The 25,061-nt window shown below is 37.4% G+C and overlaps 1 protein-coding gene across 1 annotated transcript in view; it reads right to left on the bottom strand.

Annotated features, from left to right (window-relative positions):
- Positions 1-25,061, bottom strand: part of LOC113266744 (cytosolic beta-glucosidase) — a 647,115-nt gene that overhangs the window by 67,137 nt on the left and 554,917 nt on the right. The gene's annotated exons all lie outside the window — the stretch shown is intronic.

Here is a 25,061-nt window from a genome sequence, read left to right as displayed (position 1 = left end):
TTGAGAATTCGAAACTATACTATATGTAATATAATATGTGTAAATATGATTTTATATTACAGCTCCTTGCAAGTAAGTAATCAATTGTAGATGACAAATCTATTTTATATATTATGAAGACCTTCACACGAACCCTTTAGAGTCAGGGATGGAGTTTTATGAAGATGGGCCAGGCAAACTTGTCAAGTGAGCTAGACAATTTAAGCTATCCTGAGATTAAATAACCAAGCAAACAAGTAAATGGACTACAATGTCCATTGGTAAGGGACACCTACATACCCCAGCTTTGGAGTATGAACAATATATTAGTCATCCATGTACCGCATAATTCAAGCTCAAGAGTGCAATTAAGTATCTCTTACTGCCTTTGCTATGGCAAGGTATGGGATTATGGTATCAGGTAAACCTAATTTGCATCCTGATTTCACTGTTTACTGACTGTGTGATCTTGGAAAAATTAATGTAACTTTTCTAATCTTCATTTATAAAATGGGAGGAGTAGTAGTTCCTAGCTCACAGCGCTGAGAAATTCAATGCGACAATGCTTATAAAGTGCTCAGCATCGAGCCTGGCATATAGTAACAATACAGTAAATATTAACTACTATTATTACATCTAGAGAATAAAAGAGGACAGGAAGCAAAACAAAAATGTATTGAGTACTGACTTCATGTAGGACACACCGCCAGATCCTTTATGTGTGTTATTCTTTTTTATACTCTCAGCATCTCTGGAAGATGGGCAGTATGGGCTTTATCTTTATAAACAAGGGCTCTGAGGCCCAGAGAGTTTAACAGTTAAACAGAGAGAGAGGCTGAACATATCAACTGTTCACACTTTGCTTTAAAGAAGCATGTGCTGAGTGCCTACTCTGTGCCAGACACCGCTCTAGGTACGATGAACACCCCATCTCCTGTCTTCATAGTGCTTATCCCGCAGTGAGTGGAGAGAGCTGAGTTCAAAGAGGTACAGGGGGTGTGGGAGGGTGGAGTAAACGGATCATGAGAATCTTGTAGGCTGCTGTGAGGATCTTGGCTTTGACTTGGCTGTGAGGATCTTGGCTTTGACTTTCACCTGCAGGACCTCTGTACTTGTTTTAAAAGTATGTCAGTTTTCTCAACATCTTTTTTTTTTCTTCTTTAAAGAATCATCTTATTGGCTTTAATGTTAAGATCCTGGCTCAGGGTCTGTAACCTAGACCCCTAGGGATATTGAAGGACCATAGCATGTAGCCGCGTGCAAAGAGCTCTGGTGTGCTTTCCTGGGCAGGCGGTAGTGCTACACTTGGTGCCCCACCACCATGAAAGGTGTCTCGAGACATTAGACAGTCTCCTAATGCCTCTTCAGCTATCCCACTGACGCAAGCGGCGGTCAGGATAAACCACAGGAAAGACAGAGGTGGGACTTGACTTTGACTCTTTGATATAATTTTTTGTTTCATGATTCTCACCATTCCATTCCTGACTTTAGACTCATCCATGCTTTGTGCACTGGGATGCCTCATATGGTGCCACTGCCTTCACTAGACCTAAGATTAGCAATTAACATCTCCCATGAACATTCAGACTCCACAGTGGAAAATCAATAAATCATGTTCAATAAAGAAATCGGGAATGCTTGAATAAATAAGTGGTTGAATAAATGCATCCTCCTGACTATCAATCAAAACGTACATGCCCTGTGCAATTTCTTTAGTGAACAGAGTATTTAGATACACCAATTTACTCAACAGTGTCCACAAAGGCACAACTCTTAATGTCTTCACTCTGTACAAGACACATACTGTTAGGCATTCTAAAAAATTTTACAACCTAAAGGGATGATGATGCTCAAGGTGGAAATTATAGGCATCATGGAAGGCTGGACAAAGACATGGATTTTTCTGAACATAAATGTATCTTTAAGTCAGTTTTGGAATTTCACCATAAAATTCCCCTTAATAAGTACTTTCAAAAATGTTCTCTAAGACAAGAGTATTTTCTACATTCCCTGAGTCTATAAAATAAGAATACCTTGAACATGAACTCAATGGCTTCTTGTTTGGTCCATCTTAGTTGCCAATTCGGAACACTCCGTAGTAAATGTATAAAAAATTAACAGGAAGAACAATCAACTTGGCACACAAACTGGGGGTCTTGGGATATATTCAGACACAACCATGTTGTTAAGCCTTCCGCTTTGAAAGGGAGGAAAAGATTACTTGAATAACTGACTGGTCATCTGTGGCAAGATAGTGTTACTCTCTCAGTTTTATAAATTAAACATGAGTGGCAGTAAAAGTACATGAAATATATGTTTGTATTCAGCACACACATGTGTGTGCACGTACATTCCCCCCCATATGCATACTGGAGATTCTATTTGCTGCCATCAAAATAACTGATTTTTCAATATGAGTAAGTGACCTTCATCGTACCCTCCAGGTGACTTGTTTTCCCAAGCGCCTGAACATTCCTTCCCCTGCTGAAAACACTCAGCATTAATCCAGTGCCTCTCATTAAGCATGGTGAACGTTCCTTTCGACATAGTAAAACTAAAGCCAGTATAATTTGTGCATGCCAACGGGTAGACTTCCTTGCCGAAGGGGTTTTCCCTGCTGCATATGGAAGGTGCTTAACTTGCATCCTCTTGCCAAGAGATGATGATCACACACCGTATATAAATGCATAAGCAATTTTATGGAGCGTGACACTCCCTGTGGGTCTCTGGAGATATTAACCAGAGTCCACTGTTTTCCAAACTTGAAGTTTCCATGAATTGAGAAACATGTAACATCCTTCTCAACACAAGCATTGAGTCCTACATCTGCTGTGACTGCAAAAAAGCATAATCCATGAAATATCCTTTTAAAGGATACTGAGCATAACCATTAGCATAGCAGAGAGTGAACGTGATTTCTATAACTCTTTCTCTCTCTCCCTTTCTTGATAAAGTTATATAGATATAAAGATATAGATATAGACTTAGACATTCAGAAAAGTTTTTACACAAGGTGAAATTTGCCTTCCCCAGAACTGTAGAATCATTGCCAAAGTCTTGAGCATTAATGGCAATTCTGATGTGTATCTAAAATAGTCCCTTAACTTGCTAAACCTCAACCTTTGTATAATAAAAAAAAAAAAAAAAAAAGGAAGAACTTCTTTCACCTTGTCTCCCAAACCAGATTAAGGGATAAAACCAATAATGTGAAAGTACTTGAAAACAGGCAGCACATTTCAGATGTTAGACAAGAGTTGGAGGATTCGAATGTAAGAATGTAAATGTCTACAGCATATTTGCATGAGTTTCAACTTAGTAGAACCTTTCAAGAGAAATGTGTTCATCTCCACCCATAATTCTTAAAATTACTTTAAATTCTGCAGCTTGGTATTTGGTGCATTATACATGAGGTAGGACTAGTTTCGCAGCTGGACTTCATAGCATGGCAGTACTTAGAATATTTTTGTGGATAATGTGGTTCTTTTAAAGTTTTCTCTCCTTAAATTTTGAAAAAAAAAGGTGATCAAAATATGAGTTTTCCATTTCCAACAAATCCTAAATTGGTTTAGGACATATTTCAAGTAATGCTAAATATCTGAGGTTCCCTTTTACATTTACAATGAGACCTTCACAGATTAAAACTCCAATTCACACTTAGGCTAACGTGAGGAATCCAGAAGTAAAATCCAGAAGAGTGATATGAGAGAACAATCTAGTTCCTCGTTCAGAAGACGGTGCTAAAACATTCGGAAAAGTTAGAAATATTTCTGTACGTAAACCTGATTCCGCCAGATGACAGCCTGAGATTCACAACTCAGTGACAGCGGGGATGCCAGTTCCAAGGTGATAACCCTGCCAGGTTTCATGAGAAAAGGGTTTTCTCCATATAATCCTCTCAAAGATCTGTTTGTAAGTGGTATCATTTCTACTTTTCAAATAAGAAAATCAAGGTTCACTTATATGATTATCTTCTCATATATTAATTTTAATTTATATCCATCCTTGCACAAAAATAACTAAAAGAAGCTAAATAAATACAAATATCCATGTCCTAATTATTTTACAAATGATAAAATATAAGAGCTTCTCTGTGTCTCTGCCTCTAGCTTCTTACTCCTGTAAGGCAGAGCAGCAAACCATTTCGCCACCATCTTAAATGGGCATATCGTAAATTATTTTAGGTTTGCAGGCTATACCAACTCTACTACAACCACTCAATTTTGCTATTGTAGCATGAAAGCAACAACTGACAATACATAAGCAAATGGACATGACTGTGTTCCAATAAGACTTTATTTTTTTTTAAAGATTTTATTTATTTATTCGATAGAGACAGAGACAGCCAGCGAGAGAGGGAACACAAGCAGGGGGAGTGGGAGAGGAAGAAGCAGGCTCATAGAGGAGGAGCCTGATGTGGGGCTCCATCCCATAACGCCGGGATCACACCCTGAGCCAAAGGCAGATGCTTAACCACTGTGCCACCCAGGCGCCCCCCAATAAGACTTTATTTACAAAAATAGCCAGCAAGCCAGACTTGGACTATAGCTTATCAAACTTTGATCTATGGTCCCTTGGAAATGGCATAAGTTCTTTCCTTCCAAATTCCATTTGAGGCTCACTTCCACCAAATGTCTTCTGAGCAGCTTTAACCAATAATCAGGCCAATAGGCCAAGAAAACCCACATTCTTACATGTTTTATAAACATTTTGTGTGAGCTTATCTGTGTATTATTATATTGCCTGCTTTACAAATATTTTATAATTTATTATTTCTTTTTATGTTGTATCTTTAAAGACACTCTTACTGAGATTGCTCATATAATAAATCCATTGTGCCAGTGAGTATTCAATAAATGTGGTTGAATACTGAAAGGGAATAAAGGAATTCAAATTTATTGTGAACTGAAAGAAAAATAAGGATGCAAAACTTGTGTGGGACGGATTACAGAAATTGTTTAGAAATATGAAAATAATGGAATGTATATGGTCATTGACATTTTCTTTAAAATCCTATGCTTGGACAGAAGGTTTACGTATTTTATTTCATTTTGGAGGGGATTGTTCTCTGTCCCATAATAGTCACTGTGTCATTGCATCACCACCTCCGAGGCACACCACTGGTACTGCTTTCTATGTAAAACCATCATGAGTAGACAACTGCTGGTCAATTTGCTGTTCTGTTTTAGGTTGTCTCTCAGTTTGGGAACATTTTTGGCCTTCATTACATGCCAATATAATACACTATGCTGAATCCTATAAATAAAAAATGTATTTGGGCCAGTTTACCTGTAGTTCTTGGTATCTGTCAATTTGATTCAACTTGAATTTCAATAACTTTATTGTCATGACAAGGTAAACATGAGCTCAAGAGTTGCCAAAGTCAATAAATCAACACTTGGGTCCAGAGATAGCTTCTGTATGGCTTTTCTCGCAATTTCGAATGAGGGATAGATAAACGGGCACATATTTAGAAAAGTTCTTTTGGCCTTGTATAAAAATAATGCATTAGGATTAATACTCTCCTGTAGGCCAGGATAGGAACTGCTCTCATTTGTTGGACGTGCTTTCATGAGCCAATCAGATAAAGATTTTGTTGCCAATGCCAACCTCATGCAATAGAACCAGGAAGAATAGTTTTTTATGCACATCGCACTTAAAAGTTATGAGTATTCCTGGGGTTGTTATTGCTATTATAAAGACCAGAGGTGAGCAAACATTTTCTTAGGGAGCCACATAGTAATACTTCAGCCTTGTGAATCTTTACAGTTTCTATCACAATTATTCAATACTGCCATCGTGGTAAAAGTACCTATAGAGAAAACTTTGAAGAATAGACAAAGATGTGTTGCAATAAAAATCTATCTACAAAAATGTACAACTGACCCATAAGCTATAGTTTGTGAACTCCTGTTACAGACTTTCCATCATAAATTGGTCTAAGAACTTTACAAACTTATTACTCTTTATTGCCTGAACCACATTTTGGACTCCTATACATTTCTCTTTACATTCACTTTGGTAACATGAATAACACTCGTAATTTACTTGGCCAGTGTCTGGATTGTTTGCATCTATAACTGCAGTATCTACCACAGTCTCTGGTACATAGTTTGTCTATGACAAATGTTTATGGAAAAATTAGTTATTGGGTATATGTACTATTATATAACCTAGAAGGTAAGGTACATCACTCAAGACTAAAAGTGTGCCCTAGGATGCTGGGAATATATAATGGCCCTGCTTTTACTTATCTACATGCAGAAGCATTCCTAGGATAGACTGAATTGTGTAAGTTTCCTAGGCTCTTTGTTTTGCACACCCTTGAGGGCTTAGCCATGAGTTGAAGAAAAAAGGTGGACATTAGCAACTAATATAATTTTTAAAAGACCAATAGTTCAATACCAGTAGTTCATAAAACAGTTGCGATATAACCATGAAGAGGAAAGTGTGCAAGGCAGAGTAAGCAAAGCATTCTACCATATTTCATAATGAACCAAGAAGAAACAATGTGATATCATTTTTTCTTTCTAATTCTACTTTTGGTATTCTCTTCAGTTAATGTCTTCTATTGAGCACATTCTCTGTTATAAGCAAAGTTGTAGACTTTGAAGGGAGTAGAGAAGGAAAGAAATAGCTTCTACCTCTGATATTCTCTATCTGTGGAGGAAGTTAAGTAATGTAATGATTAAAATAGAAGTAACAATCATATGGGAGTACAAAGGAGTGGAGAAGTGAGGGAGAAAATAAGCATTTAGATTGTCTTGATGTTTTTCCTACTACCAAGGGAGAACCCTGCCCACACTATTCAAGTTTTCCCATAGCACAGCAGTGTCTTTTGTCAGCCTTTTACTTTTTTATACCGAGGTTCAATTAAAATCCTTATTTGAAAGCTAAGCCACAACAAATCTTATTGGGCCTATCTTCAAATATCCAGAATCCAATCTCTTCTTACCACTTCCAATGCTACTACCTTGGTCCATGCTCCTGTTCTCTCACACCCTGAATAATGAGATTCTAACTGGTCTCTCTGCTTCTGTCTTGCTCTCTTCCCAAGTCTTGATCCTTTAAAATGTGGGTTTGATCATGTCACCCTTTCCTCCTATCTCACTCATAATCATATTTCTAATGATTGACCAGGCCCAAATAAATGTATCCTCCCTCTGAATTACCTCTTTAAACTCACCCCTTACCATCCCCCTTTCTCACTCTTCTCCAGTCATATTACCTTAATGTTCTGCAAGAATATCAAGAATGCTCCTTCCTATCCTTATCTGTGTTTCTTGTTTTGATATTATCCATTACATGCATATCTATGATGTACAATACAGGTATTAGGATATTAGAATATTATGAAGATAGAGGTATATATATTCACTCCTATATCCTCAGTGCTTAAACCATTTCTTGATACATGGTAGGCTTTCATCACGTGGAAGGGATGAAATGAATTAATAAGTGATAGATATTATTACTATTCACCAACTATTTCCATCTCTCTTCCAGGCACATGGTCAGAGTTAGGCATGACTATGTGATTTGCTTTAACACAGTAAATGTGAGCAAAAGTGGCATATGTCACTTCTTGGCAGAGACTCTAAGATACAGTGTGCAATTTATGCAATTCACCATACTCTCGGTGGATACGTATGTCAAAGGAGAGCCCCTTGGGTTAACCATGAATGACTACAGAAGAAAAATGTTTCCTGCCTGATTATGTAGGACATGTAGTTTGAGCAAGAAATAAACTCTTTATAGCCACTAAGATTTGGGATTATTTTGTTCCAGCAGCATAACCTGACCTAAACCTAACTGATAAAGGAACAATTTTAAATACTTTTCCACATATAGGCCATCTTCCCTATCTGCTACCCCAGTAATCCTCTGATATTTCAGGAACCTGAAAATGTATGTATATTATTTAGAAAGCAGAACTAGAAAAGCCCTCACCCAGTTTTCCCTAAGTCAATTGGACAAAGAGAGAAGCTGGCCAGCACTATGGATTATAAAGGAATATCATTCTTATGCTTCACAACCCCACCAAAAAAGACGACAGTTATATGATACAGTGCTGTGCAGAAGTCTCTGATATATTGGGGGACCTTTCATGAGTGAAATGAACATGCATGGAAATAATGGAGGGTGTTTCTTTTCCCCACAAATCACAATATATAATTAATTTTAATATAGTTTCCAAAAATAACTACTGTAGAGTATGACTGGAGCTTAAAAATTGCTCTTGTCATCTCTTGTCATATGGCATGCTATTTAATAAAGTTTTATAAATGATTATTCTCATTTTAAAGAGAAGATGTAACATGAGCAACTAGGGTTACACAACTGCTAAATATCATAAACTAGACTCAATTACAAGGGATTTTAAGAGCTATATTTTGTTCTTACATTTATTCACACCATGTATATTTATTACATACTTGCTATGTTTAAGCACTGGGCTCATTTATAATTTAAGTATTTGGGTCCTTCCCTACATCTATAGAAGAATAAATTTCAATGAGAGCAGGTAGAATAGATTGCCTTGTACAGAATTTCAATATCCAGAAACCTCAGTTAATGAGAAACTCTGCATATTGCTGGGATCTTATGATCCTACAACTCCTAATAGAGGGCACTTAGAGGGTGCTCAACCAATAATCCTGGCTGATAAAGATAATGCTGGGGCTTTCCATGGTCATAAAATGCCACCCGATAGTGTAATAAGCACAGGATCATTTGGGTGCAAAGTTGGTGTTAAAAACTGAATTGTGTCCCCTTCAAATACATTGAAGTCCCAACCCCCAGGATTTCAGAATGTGCCCATATTTGGAGATAGGGTTTTTAAAGAGGTAATTAAGTTACAATGAGGTCACTAGAGTGGCCCTAATCCTATATAATTGGTGTCCTTATAAGAAGAGGAAATTAGAACGCAGATGCAGACAGAGGAAAGATCACGGGAAGACACAGGGAAAAGATAGCTATCTACAAACTAAGAAGAAAGGCCTCAGAAGACACCAACTCTGCCAACACCTTGATCTCAGACTTCTAAGTGTCCAGAATTGTGAAAAAATGCATTTCTGTTGTTTAAGTCACCTAGTCTGTGGTTCTTTGTCATGGCAGCTCCAGCAAACGAATACAATTCAACTGCTTGACTGACAGAGTTGAACTCAGAGGTATGCATTCAAATTCCCAACAAAAGTGCTTATTTACATGCCAAAGTACTTAAGGTAACACTCATGGGGTCTGAAGAGGCTGGGATATAATCAAACAGTATCAAAGGGCTTCATAAATATTCATCTGGCTCTACACACAGTCTTGGTACTGACATGTAATGATGCATCCCTCCTTTCACTTACACATGTAATTTTTACAAATCTTTGTCTACAATCCTAGATGTGAAAGAAATTTACCTTTATTTTTAAACTGAAATGAATCTCTCCACCCCATTTGGTTGTGATGGAATAAAATGAATTTCAACCCAGCTGGGGCTCCTGTACCCTTTTCCTAGAATTGTATCAACTTCTGAGGGATTTAAGAGGTGTTTGATGATGGTCGGGCTTACACAGTATCACATATAAGGGAAGATCATTTCTCAACATGTTCACTTTCATCTGTTATGAAGATTGCTGCTATATTGTACCTCCCTCCCGGCTTTAGGATCTTCTGAGTCTGAATACCTTTTAGCTAATTTTGAATCATCTGGCATTCAGGAATCCCAATATTATTGGGTCATGTTGTTTCTTGGGAACTACTGATTGAAACTTCCAGTTCATGCACAATATTTATTTTCTCCTTATCTATGTTAAAGTACTTTTATTTTGTTTAGGAGTAGCAATATGCCTGAGAAGAGAGTATGCTTCTTTCCATCCTTGCAACCAAATGTAGCAATGTGACTAAATCCTGGCAATTAAGATATATATGGAAGTTGCTGGATGGGACTTTGAAACGGGGCATGTTCTTTTGCTCTCCTTTTTACCTCTTTTGTTTTTAAAAATACGAATGTGATGGCTCATGCAGTCATTTTGGAGCATAAGAAACATGACAAGGATGGTGATAAAGCAACTTGTTACCTGATGATTATGGGGCTACTATAATTCAACTTCTTGAGTAAAGAAACAAACAAACAACTAAAACTCTCTCATTTGTCAAAGTCTCCCTTATTTGGGGTTTTTGTAATGTATAGATGAACCAAATTCTAATTGACCCCTGTTATCTCAGGAATGATCTCTTAGACTAACCATAAAATGATTTTTACCCTGGGATCTACTTGGGAATGGAGCACAAATACACTCTTCTCTCAGATTCTTTTTAAACATACATTGCCTTTTTTTTTTTTTTAATAATTTGTTCTCCCTAGGGCATGGTCCCTGAAAGATTGAGTAGTTATTGGCCATCTTCTCAAGGAAATACTGGCATATAATTCCTCATTCCTTCCTCTGCAATTGCCCCACTCTGTCTACAACCAATGTTACCATTTTCTATTCATCAGAGCATGGTACCTAAGATCATAAGGTCTGGGGCCAAACTGCCTAAGGTTGAACACTGTATCTGCCATTAGGTATATGTATGAATTTGAAATGTCTCTCTGTGCCTTAGGTTTCTCATCTATAAAATAAGCAGTACACAATTCATATAGAAATTGTAAGACAACCTTTATAAAATACTTAGCAAAGTGTCTACAATATAGCAAGTGCCCAACAAATTGTAGCTATCATCATCATCATCATCATCATCATCATCATCACTTTTGAGAATATAAATTCTTATCATACATCATCAGGTATAGCATCAAATAAATTGTGTTTTTTCAAGACTTTCCAATTTCTTAGAGGAACAAAACTTGAAATAGACAAAGAAATAATTCCTTATTCCCTGTTGAACACTCTCTCTCTTGGAAACAATAAGAGTCAGCATACCTGACTAATTGTAAGAAAGACCACTGTAGAGAAGCAAACATAGAGGAGAAAAACTGGTTAACATTTAAAAATAATATCTACTTCATACTAATATTTTATTTGAAAATGTTTGACTTAGCCAATCTATTGATAAAGTCATTGCATGAACCAACAATATGGTATTATAAAAAGAGATTAGAATTTGATAAGGTGACCAACTGTCCCAGTTTGCCCAGGATTGACAGGATGCAAGATTTTCGTGCTACAATGGAAAGCCCTGGGGAACAGACTCCCATAGATTTATATCAGATAGATCTGGGATTAAAGCCTGATATCTCCATTTCCTAATGGAGGAAGCTAGTATAATTCTCCTCTTCATGCCATTCCATACCCAAACTAATATGCTTCAACTATTTGGTTCTCAGGTTATTCATCTGGAAAATGGGAATCATATTATAATGTACCTTGTGCAAAGAATTTGGTATAGAGAAATGATAGTTATTATTAATAAAAATTATTTCCCTCCACTCTACCTGATACTTGAAGACTACATTCCCCCAGTAATAAACCCAAGGAATTCAGGGAAGAACTCACTACCCAGGCGTCTTCAATCATGTATGACCTGAATGAAACTTTTAACAAAAACAAATGGCATCCTGCACCTTCAACAGTGATATGCAGAAACCTTCCATAAAAGACCCTATTTTAAAACCAATGAAAAGAAACTCCATCACTCTAGTTGAATGAATATAGTCATCAGCAACTGAAAATGGAAATTAGTTAGCAGAGGGTCCCTGGAAACCTGTGGAGAAATGACTTAATAATCATGGTGACTGAGACAGAGGTTTCCTTTTTTACCATAGCAAATAAAAAGAAATGTGAAAAATATACTTCCCCGGGCTTTTAGAAATAGCTTATTTAAAACTAACTTATTTATAATAGATACTTACAATTGAAAAGTGACTAGGGAAAAAGTAATCTAAATTCAGAAGAGGATGTTGAACCACATCTTACAGATAGCAGTGCATCTATTTTAATAAGCATAAACATTCAGTTATTCATTGTGGTCATAAGGTGAAGCTTCCCCCTTAATCAACTATTCTGCCTACTGAGAAAATACTCTTTATCTGTCACCAATTTTCCTAAGAAAGAGGGTTTTCTGTATCTTTAGTTTCCATGTCCTTTCTTTGATCTGTTATGGAAGTCCAAATTAGGGAAAATTTACTTTGGTAGGTATGTAGTAGCCCCTCCCCTCTCCCTGAGCTCCTGACTGCCCAATACACACACAGAAATGAGACCTTTCTCTGCAAATTGAATTGCACACGTTATGTATGATATATCTGAATAGAGACAAGCCAAGTCATCTTAGAAAAATATAGTGGGTCTCTGGTCAGTAAAACCAAACTGTAACCCTGTCAATTGTATTTAAAAGATAAAGAACGGATCTGCCAGAAGAAAAATTGGTCAACCATGGAAGCAAAAAGAAAGGAGTCAGTGAGTCAATCCTTGAAAATGTCCATATAAAAACCTTCAAAGTCAGAATACTTGGTTTGACCAATCTGAACAGTCCTCTTCTCAGAGTGTGATGAAATTAAACATTTGTCTTCTATAGTGATGGAACCCGGTTTGTGGATAAAATATTTTCATCATACTAAAGACCATCATATTGACTTTATTGGCTGCTTGCCACTTCTTTTAAAAATATTTTAGCTTGTTGTAGTAGTCTGCTCAGGCTACCATACAGAATACACAGACTGGGTAGTTTGAACAACAGAAATTTATTTTCTGAGTTCTGGAGGCTAAAAGTCCCAAGGTCAAGGTGGTTGAGGCCAGGAGGGTTAGTTTTCGGTAAGACCTCTCTCGCTAGCTTGCAGGCAGCTACCTTCTCACTGTGTTCTCACATGGCCTTTTCTTTCTGTACACACACTCCTAGTATGTCTTCCTTTTTATAAGGACACTTCTTTAACTTTTATTACCTCCTTAAAGGCTTTATCTTAAATTTAGTCACATTGGGAGTTAGACCTTCAACATATGAATTTAGGGGAACACAATTTATTTCATGTGTTATGAAGTGTGGTATCTGTGTGAGTTGGCCAAAATGTATTCATTTAGGTCAGTTTCTTTCTTTATTTTTACTTTATTTATTTATTTATTTATTTATTTATTTATTTATTTATTTATTTATATTATTATGTTCGATTACCCAGCATATAGTAGTACATCATTAGTTTTTTATGTAGTGTTCAATTCATTAGTTGAATATAACACCCAGTGCTCATCACGACACATGCCCTCCTTAATACCCATCACCTGTTAACCCATCTTTCCACCCGCCCCTCCCTTCTGTAACCCTCGGTTTGATTTCTGGAGTCTAGAGTCTCTCACGGTTTATCGCCCTCTCTGATTTCTTCCCGTTCAGTTTTCCCATCCCTTCCCCTGTGGTCCTCCGTGCTATTCCTTACGTTCCACATATGAGTGAAACTATATGATAAATGTATTTCTCTAATTGACTTATTTCACTTAGCATAATCCCCTCCAGGTCCATCCATGTTGATGCAAATGGTGGATAGTCATCCTTTTTGATGGCTCAATAATAATCCATTGTATATATGGACCACATCTTCTTTATCCAGTCAACAAAACTAAGAGGGAACCCATGGGATGGGAGAAAATATTGCAAATTCGTCAGATAAAGGGCTGGTATCCAAGATTTATAAAGAGCTTCTCAAACACAACACCCCAAAACCAAATAATCCAGTCAATAAATGGGCAGAAGACATGAACAGACACTTCTTCAAAGAAGACATACAAATGGCTAACAGACAGATGAGAAAATGTTCAACATCATTAGCCATCAGGGAAATACAAATCAAAACCACAATGAGATATCACCTTACACCAATTAGAATGGCAAAAATTAACAAGACAGGAAACAACAAGTGTTGTGAGTACGCGGAGAAAGGGGAACCCTCTTACCCTGTTGGTGGGAATGCAAGCTGGTACAGCCACTCTGGAAAACAGTGCAGAGTTTCCTTAAGACATTAAAAATAGAGCTACCCTATGACCCAGCAATTGTACTACAAGGTATTTACCCCAAAGATACAGACATAATGAAAAAAAAGGGCACATGCATCCCAATGTTCATAGCAGCAATGTCCACAATAGCCAAACTGTGGAAGGAGCCAAGATGTCCTTCACAGATGAATGGATAAAGTTTATTTCTTTTTCTTAAAGATTTATTTATTTATTTGAGAGAGAGGAAGAGAGAGAGAAAGCATGAGTGGGAGAGTAAAAGGGAGAGGGAAAGAGAATCCCAAGCAGACTCCATGCTGAGATTATGACCTAAGCCAAAACCAGGAGTTGGATGCTTAACCAACTGAGACACCCAGGCACCCCTGGGTCAGTTTATTTCTATGATACCAAATAACTGAGAGAACTTCCAACAATTTGATATTAGTTAGATACTTTTGATTGAGTTAATATTTTCAAAGTACTATCCATGTTCAAAAAAAACTACTGAGAAATTTGTTAAACATTCAAATTTCTGGACCTCACTCAAAACCTGCTGAATCAGAACTTCTGGGATTGAGGGAAGAAAATCATCCTTTTTAATTACTTTCCTAGATGTTTATAAAAATATATTTCAAAATATGGAAAACCAACTATGGACAGATTAACCTAGGTTCAGTTAGTTTTGCGTTTCAAGATATTAGTTAAAAAAATGTTCCTTGTACTCAAAATAGAAATATGAATCATAGACTACAAGCGATGTCTTGATTTATATTAAGACTTCCAGAATGCACCCCACATAAAATAAGCTTCTTATCGTGATATACCATATCCCTTAAAACCTTATAATAGGGTCTTGGTTACTTTTGAGGTTTAGAGAGCTCAAAAGGGCACCTTCTTTCTGTGTCTCAGAGGAGGAGGGGTCTAAACCCATAAAAACGATATCTGATTATTCGTTCTCTCAATATCATATATCCTGACAACCTTCCAATAACCCAAATGGTTAAGTTAGAGGAGTAGAAGAAAGAGGGTAAGTCTTATCATAGACTTGTGGTCAGCATATATTATCAGGAAAGATTTTTTACTCAGAGATAACCATATATTGCCCAGTGAGTTTAAGCGGCTATGCAACAACCCAGCCTTAATCCTAGACAATCTTACCCCAAACATTCATAGAGTATAGAGACCTACATACCATATGTCTGAAAGTTTAAAAGTTTTATGTTAAACTCATATGCCATTAAATAAAGTATATTTAGTGCATTAAATAAAGTATATTTAGTGAGAATAAATGTTTAACAATTGGGTCTCTAAAGTGGGTGGGGAAGTGAAGGGGATGCTGATTCATAGCATTTGCTAATTTCTATGGTATAAATATTCTCGTTGTGGCCAGTTTCAAGGAACCAACATGACACCACTGAAAATGGGGCTTAGAAAAGATAGCAGTCACCTCTCCTGAGACTTTGTAAGCTGGCTCTAGCATGCCACTGAAACCATCTTCCTTCCTTGATGGACATACCCTCATAATAACCTCTATGGCCAGGTTCAAATTTTCAGGTCACAGACTTCTGAGAATTCTACACCAGAAAAATGGGCCCTTTCTACCACTGGCCTCTGGTAACATCCTTTATGTCCAGAAACAAACTGCCCCTTCCTTTTTTCCACTCCTGGGCCCATCTTTTACAGCTAGGGGTCCCACATGTTTATATGTTGACAACCCAGATGCATCCCTATGTTTCATCCGCACTGATCCCAGGCAGCCCCCTTTTCTGCAAACAGCTGCCCCTTGGACACCTCTTGAGGACAGCACACGTGCATCCTGAAACAAGGATTGGGGACCACTTGGAAGGAAATCCCAGGACTTGAGGTACTTGTGATTTTGGGGGGTGGCAGTGGTGGTATTTTGGGCTCTTGTGTGGTCATGGTGTTCCCTAGGTCCTACTTAGATCTTACTCCATGGAGAGGAATATGACCCTAGGACAGACAGAGAAGAGGTTCTTAAAAATTAGAGCCCAGGGCAGTGTCCCCTTGCCTGAGTCTGAGACTGAGACTAAGGCCCTGAGGGCAATAAACTCCAGGCACTATTCCATAAATCTCCAGGCATAAATGGCCTCTGCAATACTGATTAAACAACCTGAGCATCTGATTACCCTGTTATAAGACCTTCTGAGTAACTTTCCAGTTAGGAGAGCAGCAGCAACATTAGGTAGCCTAGAACTCCTTCAATGTTGCAGTAGAGCCTGTGAGAAGAAACTGTGATTCCTGTATGTTCTAGAGGAGCCCTGTCTAGTCTTGGGAACAATTTCTAATACCCTCTCTAGTTTCATCCCACCAATTTTTGACCTTGACTATGCTTCAGCTGTCCTCAATGTAAGTAACCTTTGAAGGTGCCAGGCTAGTTCTTCGTACTCTGCCTTTGCTGGAAATGCTGTTCCACCTGAATGCCTCCTTTCTCTCCTGCCTCTGATCCATGCCACACTTCTGCCTGGGTAATGCCCATTCAGCTTTCCAGACATTATGCACGTCCCATCCCAAGAGAACTTCTCAAATTTTTGAACCAAATTCTCTTAACCCAGAGCATACTGACCATAGTTCTAAAGACCTAGGATGTAGGCCCCACAAAGGGGAAATTCTGCTTCTTTTTTTTTTTTAAGGTTTCCTGTTTTATTTTTTAAAAATCAATATTATCAATATTAAAAATCACACCATCATCATGGTTGTTTTTAAAGCTTTATTTTCTGGCTTATGCATTTGACAGGCTCTAGGTTCCTTGAGGAAAAATTGTCTGTCATACTCATTTTGTACCATCAGCATCAGGTAATATCTTGTACTTTGTAAGACTCAATAACTCTCTATCAAGTGAATAAATAAATGAGTGCTTGAACAATTAATGAGGAAGGAAAGAAAGAAGGAAGCAAGGAAAGAAGGGGTAAAATAATGGAAGGAAGAAAGAGAAAATTTATATTAATGAATAAATTAAAGGATTTCAGAAAATAATTTGTTATAGTTTGGGGATAATTACCACAAGGACTTTTGTGAAGTATCAGGAATAATTTAATCTTGCAATCTAAATAATTAGAATTTATAATATTCTATTTCTCTATGTTGTTGAGTAGCAAAGTATTAAACAGTATAAAGGTTTGTGGACGGGATGGTTTTAGTGTAATCTGACAATGTCAGTAAAGCAAAGTTATGGCATAGGCTGCTGGACAAAAGTCCCAATGTACACAGATGACAACTTTTGGTGCTCCCATTTCATGAAAAGTCCTTGATGAAAACGTGGGTGTCATACTGAAGAAATAAAAATTCAGTGCTCACTTTTTCACCATTAAATATCATTAAAGAGTCTTGTCAGATGGTGTTTTGTTGGTACTTCTGTTTTCAAAGCATGGTCTTAAAGGCATTGGTATAAGTTGACAAATTACTAAGTACTTAGCAGACACATAGAAGTTAAGAAAACTTAAATTAACAAAGAACTGGCACCTAGATAATCAAAAGCCTACACAAATAGTTTAAATAAAGCCACTGGTAATGAAGGTACTAATGTAGGTACTGGATACCCATCTTCCCCCAATAGAAATATATTTATTGTTGATATTTTTAAATGATAAATTTAACACACACTCATAAACAAAATCAATAAGAAATAGTTTTGTGTATTTCCTTCCACATTTGTCTGTGCACACGCTGCATATGTGTATATATTCAATTTTCTTTTTTCTTTTTAACAGTACATATACTGTTATTTAACCTACTTTTTCACCCAACAATATGCTACTGATATATTTTGATATTAATAAATGTAAACTCACACCACCAGTAATAATAACTGTATAATATCTTACCCACAATTTATCAAAGTACCTTCATCTTGAGGGATATCTAAAAATTCCCCATCTGGTTTCCCAATTTATTTTTACCTTGAAACTGATGAATATTTTTGTCTGTATACACATCTTTCTGGACTAGCCCAATCTAGATAAATTTCTAAAAGTTGAACCCCTACCACATGTAAAATTTGACTTAACACTTAAGATTTTTAAAATTGTTTTAGATAATGTGAAGTCACCAGCAATGCCTGTATTCTATCTCTGGGACATATCCTGCATATGATTCCTTGTCACCAACTCTGCCATTTTTACCCTAGTCCAAGCCTTCATTATCTCTTTCCTGGACCCTTGCAATTGCTGCCTTCTCCATTTGCCCCCATGCCATGAATTCTCAACAAAAAGCCAGAGTGATTCTTAAAAATTATGAGTCAGATCATGTAATTTCCCTGTGTAAAAATCTCCAGTGGCTTCTCCTCTCACTTAAAGTATAACCCGGTCTCCATATTCTGATTAAAGCCCTGAAGGACCCCTTTCTAAATCCCTGCTTAAATCCTTAACTCTGTCTCACACCATTCTTCCCCTTCTCTCATTGGACTTCTTTTCTTTTGTACAGGAAGCTAAAGTCTGTCCTTCCTTTTGGCCTTTGCACTTGCTCTTCTCTTAGCTTTAAATGCTCTTATACTTCCTTTGAAGATGGCTCAATCCACCTGGTAATTCAGATCTTAATGTCAACTTCTTAGAAAAGTCTTCTCTGACCATTCATAAAAACAGCCTTCTGGCCATTCTCTAACATGTCATGTATTCTGTGTCTCAGTCAAGCATTTATCACTGTGTGAAATTCTTGTTTGTTTATTTATTTACTTGTTTAAAGGCTGGCTCTCCCCCAAAGGAGCATCATTTCTATAAGAGCAGAAGTGTTTGTCTGTGTATTTCTCACAATACCTGGAAGGTAGTAGAAGCTCAGTATCTTTTAACTGAATTCATGTTGCTCCTGGAGTGTTTCTCTTAGACTTAAGAGGTGCAGTGAGATGAAGGAGTATAGGTTGAAAAATAAGTGCTCATTAAAAACAAATCAGACCTCTATTGGAATAAAATTGTCTTCATGAAAACATTTGTCTAGGAAGGACAAGTATAAGGTAGCTAAGTGCATATTAACTGTTAACTTTTGTGAGCATAGGGCAGCCTTTATAATTGCATCTAGATTTTTAAAAACTCTTCTTCAAATTATAGGGCATTAAGGAACACAAATAAGAACCTGTAGTCCAAACTCTGGCACATTGATGATATCATGATTCGTTTTATGGTGATGCCGTGTAAGTTTTGTGCAAATTTGGATTTAAGATCCTGCAGGTCAGAGTTATTCGACTGCATTCAAGTGAACTGGGCAGCTTTATATGCTCCAGTGGTATTCCTGATTTGGAGAAACACTCTGGAGGCATTCCTCAGAAATATCAAGGATCTCTTTGTTAAGAAGATTAAGGAGATCGTTAAGATTTGCACATCTATATTCTTCTTTGCTAAAAGATGGTATGCTCTTTCAAGGCTAGAACCATGTCATATATTTCTGGTAACAGAAAAAAAAATATAATTGAATTAAGCACATTGCAATTCTTTATTCCTTGGCATTCACATTCTAATGATCAACCAGGCATGTTGTTTTCTATATTGCGTGTTATTATCAATCAGCACTCTATCAGACCATCAATAAAATAGTCTAAGAACTGCCCCACAGATGGATCTAGAGAGCTGGGTCACTAATGAGTGACTAACCTCTTTCTTTTAGCCCCTACATGAATGATCTCAATGCCACAAAGAAATCCAGCCCAGTGTGGTGTCTCAATAGTCCAGTTCTCTTTGGTTTATCAGAGACCCTGAGCTTGGGCATGGCTCCAGCCCCGAGAGTAACTGATCCTAGTATCTATTAAGCTATGAGATGTGAGTCCTTGTCTCACTTTCCCGCTTGAAGGCATCCGTTTATGCTTATATTCATCCTTCAATTGATGGATTGATATAGAAACTTAAATACGTCATTTGTTTTTCCATCCATTCCCTTTGTAGCAGTTGTGGATTCACTTCTGGAGCCAGATTGAGTCCAGGGTGATTTTAAAGTCCAATAAAGCAAGGAAAATCTCTTCTCCCGGTTGGATTTTTTTACATGTTTGTTAATATGCAGCAATCGGGGGAGAGATGAAGTCTGTGGCTCATTTTCAAGGGAGGAATCCAATTTGGATTTTATAGATGTTGCTGTCACTGGTCCGACATTGCTTTATTCTTTCACCAAGGATGAAGCATCAGGGTTTACTGCTGCTGCTGCTAATGGAGATCTCTCTGGCTGTTTGGGTGGAGAGCATTTCCGTTTTTATGTATTGGAGTAATTAGCCCTCCTGACCATATCTCAGGAAGTGTCTGGATTGGAGGATTAGGATAAACATCTTCAGTCAGGCTTTCTGAGTGTGATCAATGTGGGGCGTTAGCATCTCATTTGATGTGTTTTTATCAAGGCTATGGGGTTTCCTAGCTCTCTCTTTGAAGGGGCGCTCTTTCATTTCTTGAATCACCAGGGCTGGGCTTAAATAACTGGGACAAAGTTAAAGATACTCTTTCAAGCAATTTATATGTCCAGGGCCCCACTTAATCACGGCCTCTGCCTGGGCCCTTTGCTAAGCACCCACGGGTGGGTAGGAACTCTGTCTCCCCTTTGCTTCATAGAACTACAATTCTTAAGGACTCTCAAAGCACCATTTACCGAATTCAACTTCTGTGCATATCTTAGAATTGACTAGGCTCTCAATTCTTTGAGGGCGGACACCATGCCCTCTATCCCATGTATTTTTTCTTTGAACAAGATATTTATGGATCACCAGATAGTTACTAGATATTGCTCAAGGTGCTGAGGATATAGTGATAAGCACAACAGACTAAGTCCATGCCTTTGTAGAGGTTACATTTCAGTCAAGCAAATAGGCAATAAACAAATTAGGGAGAAAATAGCAGCATTAGTGATAATTACTTTGAGGAAAATAAGCCAGGGTCTCATATTAAAAGCTGTCTACACAGAGGCTTATAACACTTGGTGTGAGACCTAAAAGACAGTTAAGATTCGGATGGAGAGAATTCCAAGCACTCCACCCCTTTGCTACCTGTGTGACCTTAAGCAAATTACTTGTTCTTTCTGTGTCTCAGCTTCTCCAGTTACCATCTGAGGATAAGAACAAGAGGTTGTAGTAGGTAAATAAGCTAATGTATATAAATCAGAATGCCTTATACATAAAAGCACTCGGTAACTGTCACTATTTCACCATCATTATTAATAATATTATTTCCCCTATTAAAACCCTTAGATTTTATTCTATTTCAAAGTAAAATCATTGTCAAGTTTTCAGCATGACTTGCACTTGAATCCCTAATGAGGTTTAGCATAGTGACTGCTAAGTAGTTCATTTCATATCCTATAATTTTCTTTCTGAAATTTCTTAGTAATTTAGATGAGCTCCTCCATGGCTACCCGGTCTGCAGTTTCCATTGCAGAGAATATAAACTACAGGACATGGACCTTGGCTTCAAGTATATTGCCATTAGTTGAGGGTTTTATGAAGTTTGTTTGTAGCTCTTTTTCTGGGATGCATAGAATTGGCTCCTCTCTTTTGATTGGCAATGCTATACCAGTTCTCCTTCTTTCATAAGGAAAGATGATGTTGGTGAAGAAATTTAAAGAAAAAAAAACAGTGGGGGCGCCTGGGTGGCACAGCGGTTAAGCGTCTGCCTTCGGCTCAGGGCGTGATCCCGGCGTTATGGGATCGAGCCCCACATCAGGCTCCTCCGCTGTGAGCCTGCTTCTTCCTCTCCCACTCCCCCTGCTTGTGTTCCCTCTCTTGCTGGCTGTCTCTATCTCTGTCAAATAAATAAAATCTTTAAAAAAAAAACAAAAAAAAAACAGTGAGTCAACCATAAGAAATTGGTTAAAAAAATTATAAGCATGAATTCTTCTATCAATAAAAATCAGGTTGTATAATGTATAAAAAATCATGATATGATCGATTTTATAAAAATAAGCAGATTATAAAAAATTATAGAAGAAAATGTTTCCAATTGTTAACCATGAGTAAGTCTGCATAGTAGGATGGTAGGATTATAGATTACTTTAATTTCCTTCTTTGAACTTTTCTCTGTTTTCTGAACAGCTCAAGACAAATATTCATTTGTTTTGTAATCCGATAAAGTAAATTAATTATAAGCAAGATAAAAAAATAAGGAGATTCACCATCACTGCAAAATAAATTCAAAGAGAATGGCAGATTATATAATTTAACAAGATATTAGACTAAAATATGGAAAATATGGATGACATTTTCTCAGTTAAATCCTGATATCTTCCATAGTCTTTTTTTTTTTTTTTTTTTTTTTTAGGATTTATTTATTTCTTTTGGGGGGAGCAAGGGCAGAGGGAGAGAATCCCAAGCAGACTCCCTGCTGAGTGTGGAACCTGACACAGGGCTTGATCCCACGACCTTGCGATCATGACCTGAGCTGAAATCAAGAGTCAGATGCTCAATGGACTGAGCCACCCAGGTGTCACACTATCCTCCATGGTCTTAAGACAATGGACTCTATTTCGAAGAACATAGAAAGTATCCTCTAGTTACTGTCTAAGTGTTTCCCAACCCAACATCATACAGATAGGCAATGATTTGACTGTGTACTTCTTACAGAGTCTGTACTAATTTCTCCGCACTGCACTGTCTATACTTATGTCATCAAAATAGACTTGAATATAATGAGACATGAGAAGAGTATTCTAGTCCCTTTCTTTTGTCCTACTCTAAACCGCCCTTCAATCCCTTCCACCTATACTGAAAGTGTACTTCTGTTATAATCACTAATGCATCAGTTGTTCTTACCAGCCTGAGACATAGTCTATGATGGTCTGTCATTTGAGACATAGTCTGTCTCAAATTCATATGAAACTGAATTTCATATCCCCGGTGCCTATATAGTACCTGGCCTAATAGCGCTCTATGAATGTTTGTAGAATCTATTGAATTGCTGCCATTTGCTCCCCAATTCCCTTTAGATGTCATAAGTGTGGGTGCTGTTAAATTCTTAAACTCTGGACTCCAAAAGAACCTGAGAGCCAAGTTGTTCATTTCCTTAAGGGCACCTTCGTATTGTACTGACATTTCAGGGAGTGCCTTGCTTTCTGGCTTTCATCTCCTGTTTAGAAAGTCCTGGCAATGAAATACTCTTGAAAGCAGCCTGATATCTGGCAAAATCTTTGTTTTCTGACCTGGAACAGAAATTAAACTCTCCACAAAAGAGCAATTCTTTACCTGCAGGCCAGATTACAGGGCTTCAATGTAAATGACAATTGCAGGAGATCTTAAAAAGGAGATTGGAGCGGAGGGTGATGTCATGTGACAGGATTTCTACTCTGTCTCAGCCCTTCTCTTCAGCTTTTAGATGAGTTGAATGACAGGTAAAGCACAGGGCTGGGGCTGCCAGGAAAAATAAATGCGGGTAATTTTCATCATTTGAGCAAGTCTTTAAATATCCTGTATAGCTTTCAGGCGCAAAGCAATCTTCCTATAGAGAAACAAACTCAGGATGTGGTTACAAGGTAGAGTTCTACTCCTTTGTGTTAAAGTGCCTTAATGATGTGGAAAAAAAATAGATTTGCATGAATGCTACTTATGGAAAGCACTTAACACAATAGTTACTCAAGACAAACTTCAGCACAAGTAGATGTAACCGATATGATGAGTCATCCTATGTGGTTTAAAGCCACCACAAGTGAATGTCTTTTAATTCAGTCTTCATGAGCCCAGACCATCTTTTATAAGACTTTGAGAGTATCCACGGCATTGACAAAATGCATTTAGCTGTTTAGCTATTAGATTGAATCATAAGATTGAAGGACAGTCTGATTTAAAAATGATTCAGGTGAGTGGCATATAGATGCCAAAGTTTCTATTCAAATCAGCCTAGATCTTTTCTTTTTCTTTTCTGGTCTCCTGTCATAAGATATACACATACACACAGAGTGACATCATCTTAAGATCTGAGTAATATAGTCAGGATAGAAATATAATTGGCAGCAATATCTTCCCATGTAAGCACATTAGTGATGCTTACATAACCTTTTGGCATCAACTCGTTCTCTGGAGTAAGAAGTATGATTTTCTGTTTCAGTTTCATGGCTCTAGTTTGGAGAAACCTTTGATCTTTGAAGAAAGGTACAATGTAATATGTTTATTACTATACTGGCTATGTCTTTGACACTTTTCTTAAAACTATTTGGATATGCCCTAGAATATCTAAACCATATGTGAGAAACCCTGGCCTGATTCTCATTACTATGCCATGACAGTCATTACTAATTGATCATGGTGCTTCTTTTTGTTGACGTCAACTAGGATAAAAATCCTTCTCAGTAAAGTGCTTTAGGAAGACATGGCAAATCAACTGGAATGATCATGGGAAATAAAATCTACTTTTCATTCACAGCTTATATTAGATAACCTAAAAATCAAGGCTGTGATCTTCAGGTGTCCACCCTTACCTGAATGAATGTTTGGTAACATCAGGTTCTGCAATAACAAGTATTAATACAGGGTCTCATTCTCTATTGCTTGATTACTTTATTTTTGTAGTATTTGAATACATTGCCTCCATATTATATATTCCTTTTGTTTTGCATTCCTTGTAGAACCCAGCACAGTATGGAGCCACTGTAGTGCAATCAATAAACATCAGTCGACCAATTAATTCATACAGGGGTGATCTGTCTAAAAGCTGTATTAGTTTTAAAGAAAGAATTTTGTACCAAGAGTTCTATTCCCCTTTATACCTGCAAATAGCTGTGGTTTGGAACAAGCCTTTCAACTTCTCTGGACCTTGGTTTCCTCATTTATGAAAATGGAATAATGAATTAAACATTTGCAAAAACCTCTTCCATTGGAACATACATTAATTCTTCTGAAGGGGTGACTATCCAGCATTTTTAAAGGGACAAGGTACAGAAAATATCTACCCTCAAAGGCATAACTCTTTCCTTTGTCTTTCCACTTTCATTCTCCTCTCTCAAAAGTGTTTTCTCAAGGTAGAGTCTGCCTCTGAGAAATGGCAAAAACAGCCCTCTTCTATCCACGCTCCATCAATCACACACACAATGATAGCTAATAAAGAAATTCCCTTGAGTCACCGATTCCCTAAAATTTGGGATCTGTTTCATTCACTACCAAAGGAACTAGTAGAGACCCAGTAATCCCACTGGACTCACAACCAGAGTAAACTCCCCCATTCCTCAAATTATTGCCTACCACGTTTGCTTATACTATCCACTTTCCCAGAAAAACCC

This window comes from Ursus arctos, unplaced genomic scaffold, assembly GCF_023065955.2.
Source record: "Ursus arctos isolate Adak ecotype North America unplaced genomic scaffold, UrsArc2.0 scaffold_9, whole genome shotgun sequence".
NCBI lineage: Eukaryota > Metazoa > Chordata > Mammalia > Carnivora > Ursidae > Ursus > Ursus arctos.
This window is presented reverse-complemented; position numbering and strand designations above follow the sequence as displayed.